We start from the raw sequence: 7,681 nt of genomic DNA on the forward strand, positions 1-7,681 counted from the left end.
GATGTCATAAGGTCACACACGTGGGTACTCGTATCTCTATTGGCTATCTCTCAAAGCACAAATAATAACACTGATATACACATTTTTATACTACCCTAGTTACAAAATTAACCACGGTTAATCTCCTGGTCTTTTAATCCCTTCATACAGGAAATAACTAATGCAGGAGAGCGCATGATTTTTAAACTGACGTTATAACTTTAATATTATCTATCTACTTCGCTCCAATAGGTGACGCTATAGTAAGCACATTCCTTTCACGGTTTATCTCCTGGTTGGAGAACAATTCAGCACGTCGCACAAGTACTTAACCCGGACTATTGTGTGGATTATGATGATGATGATGATGATGATGATGATGATGATGATGATGATGATGATGATATGTGAATTAATGACGACGAAATGAGTCCGAGATCCAACGCCGAAAGTTACCAAACAATTCTGCCGAGGGAAAACCCGGGAGAGACTCCAACCATGTAACTTGTCCCAACCAGGATTTGAACTCAGGCCCGCTCGTTTCATGGTCAGATGTGCTAACCATTACTCCACAACGGTGGACTAGTCTTGTGTTACTACTTTTATAATTGCAATGCACTATGGGGGCACGAAGGTAAAAAAAAATGTTATTTTGGATGTACGCTAGCGGAAAAGTTTGAATACCACTGCCCTAGAGAACAAAGAATCAGTTTTACAAAGGATTTGAACCCATGACCAAGAAACAGAGTTACTATAGGGAAGACCAGGTAACTTGATACCCTAAGGGTGAAACCTAACCATTTTTCCCCCATTACTACAAATGCTAGTGGATTATGGTGATTTTCTAGTTTGAAGGTTGAATTTTCTTTTGCCAACTTCGTTTCGAATTTCTATACTGACAAATACTATAAATGGTAGTGATTTTGTAACCGGTATGTTGGCAGCTGAGGCAAATATCGACAATATTTGCCGGTACTGGAGTTCCATGAAATTAAAATTGTACTAGATTTCTCAGCCGGTTACTGGAAGATAGTGAAATTCGAACTTATTAATAATTAATTAATATTAGTATTAATATTAATACATAATAGTTCTTTTATGTGTTGCGTTGTGGTTATAATTCAAGAATAGTCAGATAAGTACGAATGAATATAATATACTTGGGCGTGATAATGCACGTGGGTAATGGATAGAAATATTATTTCAAATTTTAATGAATTTCTTTCGTGTTTAGATTTTTATTACTATGTCAAAAAAATGAAATAGTGTTGCAGTGACTCCTCCAAGGAAGAAAATGTGTGGCATTCAGAGTACGCTTCAGAAATCTGTAGTTCACGTGTATAATGAGTTGAAGAAAGAAGATAATGAAGAAGGAATTATGCTAACGGAGACAGCAATTACAACCAGAATAGGACAATTATTAGGAGTAAGTATTCTTAAGCATACATTTCAAAGTGGTATTCAGTTTTAGGAGTTTGCACTAATAATTTCATGATTGTGGTCAAACAAAACAAATTTTTAGGTTAGGCCTACATGTTTAATCAAGTCAGTGATTTTCATATTGCCAAACTAAATACATTTAAGATACTGTAATACTGCAGTAGGTGATAGCTTAAATACATTTACAAATTAGACGAATAAGTAATCAAACAGCACGAAAGTAAATTTCCAGTTTTCTCTTTTGGTATTAAATTAACCGTTCAGATCACAATTTACATGCCACATCGGCCGAAGAAAATACAAGTCATATTGTAATTATTAACTTGATATTGCAGCAAATATTACATGAATGTTGGCCTGTTATGGTGCTTAAAAATAATTCAATTTTATATAATAACTATATAACATACTCTATAAAGCATAGGAACGTTGACTCTGGCTGAATAATTTATTCATGACTGGTCTAAGTAATATTAAATATGGTGTTTCTTCAGAAAAGCTACCCCACCCAACGTACTTGTTAAGATATAACACTCGAGAGGACGAGGACGCACTACTGGGAAACTAACCATTTCTCTTCGTCCTGGACCTCTCGCATGTTATATTGGTAATTAGTAACACGTTTGAGGGAGGGACTACAACAATGCATTAGAATATACAGGTAAGTGTCAAAGGATTTTTGTGCTGAAAGTATTTGTGGCTGTGCACTAAAACCACGTGTTCATCACTATGTAAATATCACAGAAATCAATTAAACAAAATAAAATTATGCCTTCTTTGATGTAGCTTTTCTGGAGAATTATCTAAATATTAGCCTACTTAAACCTATCGTAGATCCAACCTAACATGTTGATCATTTTCTATTCATATAGCTTTAAATGTTGGTATCATGCATGAATTTTATGATATAACAATTTTTAGAAGTGTTATGTTATTGTTTGTTATTACAGCTTGGTTTTACTACAGCCACGAAAGTGATAAATTCACAGAAGGGGACCCCACTTGTGACACCAGGAAAACATAGACTACGTAAACATCCAGTGACTGATGCTGATGATTTTACGAAAGATGCAATTGCGAGATTTATTTATGACAAGTTACATAAAGGTAGGGAAGTTACAGGAATTATTGTGTTGATTTATGCAATGTAATTCTGATATTAGTCATATGTATAAAAATATGGCATAATTTTCATTTACTGTTACAGGGGAAGTACTAACAGCAGCAAAAGTTCTGGAACATATGAATGATGATTATGAAAGATATTTATTTAGAGTATCCTTATCATCGGTGAAAAAAAATTTTGAAAGAGATGAAATTTCTATGGAGCAAAGGGGATCCTTATACACATGTACGAGAAAGTGATGTTATTCGTTTTTAAGAGAATAAATAAGAAATGTGGAGCGTGAGAACCCTAAACCCGTAGTATTCTTGGATGAGACTTGGATTTTTATGAATGGTAAATTTCAATGTATTGTGAGACATTGAGTGATTGAATTTTTTACTAACAAATAGGTTAACACTTATGTGGAATATGAAATTGCAATTAATATTGGCTACTAGTAATGAATTCAGGTGGGAACAACATGTTTTGCAATTAATAGTTTCATATTATAACTAGAGGCTAGTTATAAAATTCTTTAACGGTTTTCCTGTCTTTAAAATTTTTGTGTATCTTAGAGTGTCAATGTGAATTGCTTTTCTCTCTCTGTTTTTTTAAGTAGGATCACCCACTTATTCATGAAATAAACCAGATGAAGTTTCCAGTGACATGAATGGTGTTATTCGTAGACCAACAAATGAGGGTGGAAGATTAGATGCCAGAACGAAAGGTGGATTTATACTCGGTAAGTTATATTGATTTATATTTTACATAAATTTGGCAAGAGTAATTTTTTTAATCAGGGTACAAAAATATAAAAATTGGTGACTAAATAAAAACGTGGGAAAGCCTTTCACCAAAGAGGATCTCATGTCATGTCATGTTATGTTTTATTTTCTTTATTTAAATGCTGTGAATTCATGTGACGTAATTATATGCCCAGGTATAATTTTTATTGCAGGTGCTGATTTAATTTTTTCATGCAATTGAAAGAAAAGTCAGGACTACCATAGTGCTATGAATAGCCCTGTAGTTGAGAAGTGGGTGCAAACACAGTTGTTAACCTGAGAACATTAGGGCAATGCGTTATTGTCATGGATAGTGCTGCATATCATAGCAGACTTGTGAAAAATCAGCCAACAACAAAATGGAGGAAAGAACAGCTACTGGTGATTGCAACTGAATATAATAGATTTGTTGTACTAAATGATAAGAGTTGATGGTGTGAAATCACCTTTTGATATTACATTGCAATATTAATTTCCATACTTTACAGTCATTATTATTATTATTATTATTATTATTATTATTATTATTATTATTATTATTATTATTATTATTATTATCATTATTATCATTAGTATCATTACTACTACTACTACTACTACTACTACTACTACTACTACTACTACTACTACTACTACTACTACTACTACTATTGCAACCGTTTCTCTTATTTCTCATAATTAGGCATACTTATAGATGCTACTTTTTTCTTTCAGGTGAAATTGAATCTACATAAGAATCCTAAAACAACAGAGCCTTGCCAATTACTGTTCTGAAGCGGCCTTGTCTTATGTGTTGTGTCTATATACAATTAATTCTTTCAGTTTTTTTTCCCCTTTAATGTAATGAAGTTGTTGGTTGATTGATACCAAGTGTTCAGCAGTTGATGTCATTTGTTATCTTGCACTCCAATATTTAACCAGATGATTGAAAGCTGTGTAAAGTTAAACAGTCAAGACAATGATCCATATCTTCATTGAGATTTCAGAAATGGCATGGGGAGATTCTGAAATATCAGTTCTTTGTAAATATTTGAGACAATCATGGCCTGTGATAATATGAGTACTGCCACTGTAGATTTTCATAGAAGTTCAGTTATTAAATTAGGTGTATTATTTTTACTATGTATTGTACTATATTTTTGTTTCGCTTAATTGATGAATTATATATGCTGTAAATTGAATAGTAGACTGTAGGCCTATAGCTTAACTGATGAATTGTATGTGCTGTAAATTAAATAGTAGGCTGTATACCACAAGTGATGAATTGTTTATGCTTGTAATGTGAAGTAATTTGCATGATATTTATTATCAATTTCTGTATATTTCAACTGATTGAATTGTTTATACTTTTAAATTGAATTAACTTGCTTGCTATGTATTATATTTTATAGCTTAACTGATGAATAATTATTTAGGTTTGTCAATTTAATAATCTGAGTGCCATGTACTTCATATTTTTAGTGGAGCCACCAATGTAGCTTAGTCGGTAGACTCGTTGGCCTGCAAATTCAGAGCTGCACTCGAGGGTAGTTTGGATCCCCCATTTGGTCTGATTAGTTGGTTTCTTCTGAGGATTTTCCTCCATCGTGGAGTGGATGCCGGATGGCCTATTGCAATTTTTTCATTTGCTTTAGAATCATTCCGATTTTTGTTACCACATTGTCATGTTCTGATCTTGTTATTCTTTTAACAGTGTGGTAAGATGCAGGTATAGATAACCTTACAGTAATTTTGCTACCTTTCAGCTACCTCATTACCTCCCACTCCATAAAGTTCATGGATCCACGGAAGTACCAGTCGTCGATGTAATTCGACCATTTTGCTTAAAATATTAAAACACTGTAAAATATTGAGATTTCATGCAGCAAGAATATCTGATTTTGAATCTGATAGTATGACAGCCTTCTCAGATTTATGAAGTCGATACTGGAGATTTTGTAAGCTTAAAAGTTTATCTAAATTTTCACTATCAAAATTAGTCAGTGTTTGAAGTTAGTTAGTTAGTGGCGTTTAAAAAGGGCGCGTCAGCTACTATGGCTATTTGCGCCCTTATCTAAAATCTTTCACTAAACACAAACACAATACAATAACCAGAATGTTTAAAAAACTAAAAAGCGTTGTCACGGTTAAAATGGGGCAAACAAGTGTTTGAATATAATTCCCTGTAAAAGGGAATATACTGGTATTGTACTACAACACCACTACATCTATGGCTTGGTAAACAGGATCCATCTATAAAAAAATACTGTATGTAGTCACTCACTGACCAGATCATTTATCGTTTCTAATGATTTTTAAAATGTCTGGAGAAGTATCACATTTCTTAACATCATCTGTTAAAGTTAACTTATATACTATTCATTTTGAAATAACTTGGGATTGTGTTTTATTAGTAAAGTTTCCCTTAATTGAGCAAGTTTGAGTTCTCCAAGTAGAGTCAAAAAGTCTGTTGGGATTTTGGCTCAGTTTATTAATATTTGTGGACTGTGATTTTTTGTTCTAGAGAACCATATTATCTGCAAATGATGAGATTATCATAAGATCTATTTCTTTAGTTAGACCATCGACATTAATATTGGAAAATGTATTCCTGAAAACAACAATGTGGGAAGCCCAGATGAATCTGTCTCTATTTACATATTTGTGACAATGAATCAAATAATCAAGTCACAGGCCCAGTGTAACACTTTATCATGGACACCCTAAGTTTGCAATTTCTTAAGTGATTTATATCTACAGAGCCATATGATCCTTGAAAATAAATTAAAATTGTTAAGGTGTTTTGTTTTCTGTTTAAAATATCTTTAATATCTTGACTAAAATTTAAAATTTGTCCATTTGTTGAATGCAATTCTCTAAAGTCAACTCAATAAGATGAAAGTTAGTTACTAGATTCCAGGAACCAATTCAATCTATGAAATCATCTCTTCCACAATTTTGGCTATCATACTAGTAAGTGGTATCTGTCGATAACTCGAAAAGTTATTAGTTGAATAATTGCTTTTCAAAATTGATGTTATGATAGATTTTCTCCAGACAGATATTGTATTTCAGATGAGATTACAAGATAAAAGTAGTGAGTTTGCTTGTTTGCCAACATGTTTAAGAAAATCAGCATGTGTATTGTCTGGACTTGGAGATGTTTTGGGTCTTATGTTATTAAATTAATAGTAATATTCAGTTCTTGATTAAATATTGTTATATAAAGTAGATTGTAGATTTAATATTTCTTTCAGTTTTTCCTTAATAGTCTGACGTACACAGATAAAACTAACAACCACACCACCAACTAATCTAATAGAAATTAAAATATAATTAAATGTAGAAAAAGTAATTAAAATTATAAATACACGTAATAAACCATAACCCCCTAATTTCAACAATATACTATTTTATTCCCTTTTACAGCTTGTAGATAATTATTAATTATAGTTAATACTTATTAGCATAATATTTATTGAACTTATTGGCTATTTCACTTCGTTTGAAAGATGTTATTGTGTACAAAAAGCATTTTTTGATGATCGTTTCATGCTGTATGTTGTGTATAAATCTATGATTTCTGGCCATCTGTTCTGTGTAATCCATCTTTTGTATAGAATTAATAAAATACTCTTTTGGTAGTAATTGTTTTATTAATTGAGTATTTAATTTTCACCAGCTCACATTTCTTGAATCATTTGTTTTTTCTTATTTAAATTTAGGACACAAGAGCCAAAAAGAGACTTCACAGTTATGTATCATACATTTTTTCAATGACAGACGTGGAGTTGCAGAAATAATAAGTGTAAGTGTAACATTATTAAGCAATTTACAAACAAATGAAATCTTTAAAAAGGTATCTAGAAGTGAAATTACTTATGGCTTTTAAGGACCAAAATTATTTTTGTAAGTTGATTTATTATTATTTCAGTTTTAGCCTAGTTGTATTATCCATTTCCTTACTAATTTCAAAAGATAATCAGAAGTTCATTCGAATTCCAACCAAAAGTCAATTGGTTATTAATTTCTCTACCTTTAGGAAGTACAGTATATGTACGCTGGAATCTTTGAAGTGAAGTGACAATAATTTAATTGGTCTTGGAACAGATTTGATTCTTGAATATTATATACTATACTTTGTTGTATATTTACGTATAGTAACCTATTAATGCTAATACTAATAATAATGTAAAGGAATAAAAGAATAGAACATAGCAATACATTTCTCATTATTATTGAAACTATTTAGAATAACCTTCCAACATTAAGGTAAAGTACGGTGAGTAAAGAAGTCATTCAGTACATAGGATCGTGATTTTTACTACATGTGGTGATATCTGGTAACAGTTGGCAACACTGACAAGGCGGAAATATTTGCTGTTTGGGAACT

At 31.8% G+C, this 7,681-nt stretch overlaps 1 long non-coding RNA gene across 1 annotated transcript; it reads left to right on the forward strand.

Annotated features, from left to right (window-relative positions):
- Positions 1-762: 762 nt before the first annotated feature.
- On the forward strand, positions 763-6,937 carry LOC138703106 (uncharacterized). The gene is made up of 6 exons (XR_011332965.1): positions 763-1,405; positions 2,370-2,526; positions 2,627-2,878; positions 3,141-3,266; positions 3,483-3,690; positions 4,024-6,937. It is a non-coding gene; the product is annotated as an uncharacterized lncRNA (long non-coding RNA).
- The last annotated feature ends 744 nt before the right edge of the window (positions 6,938-7,681 follow it).

Source organism: Periplaneta americana, chromosome 7, assembly GCF_040183065.1.
Source record: "Periplaneta americana isolate PAMFEO1 chromosome 7, P.americana_PAMFEO1_priV1, whole genome shotgun sequence".
In the NCBI taxonomy this organism is placed as follows: domain Eukaryota; kingdom Metazoa; phylum Arthropoda; class Insecta; order Blattodea; family Blattidae; genus Periplaneta; species Periplaneta americana.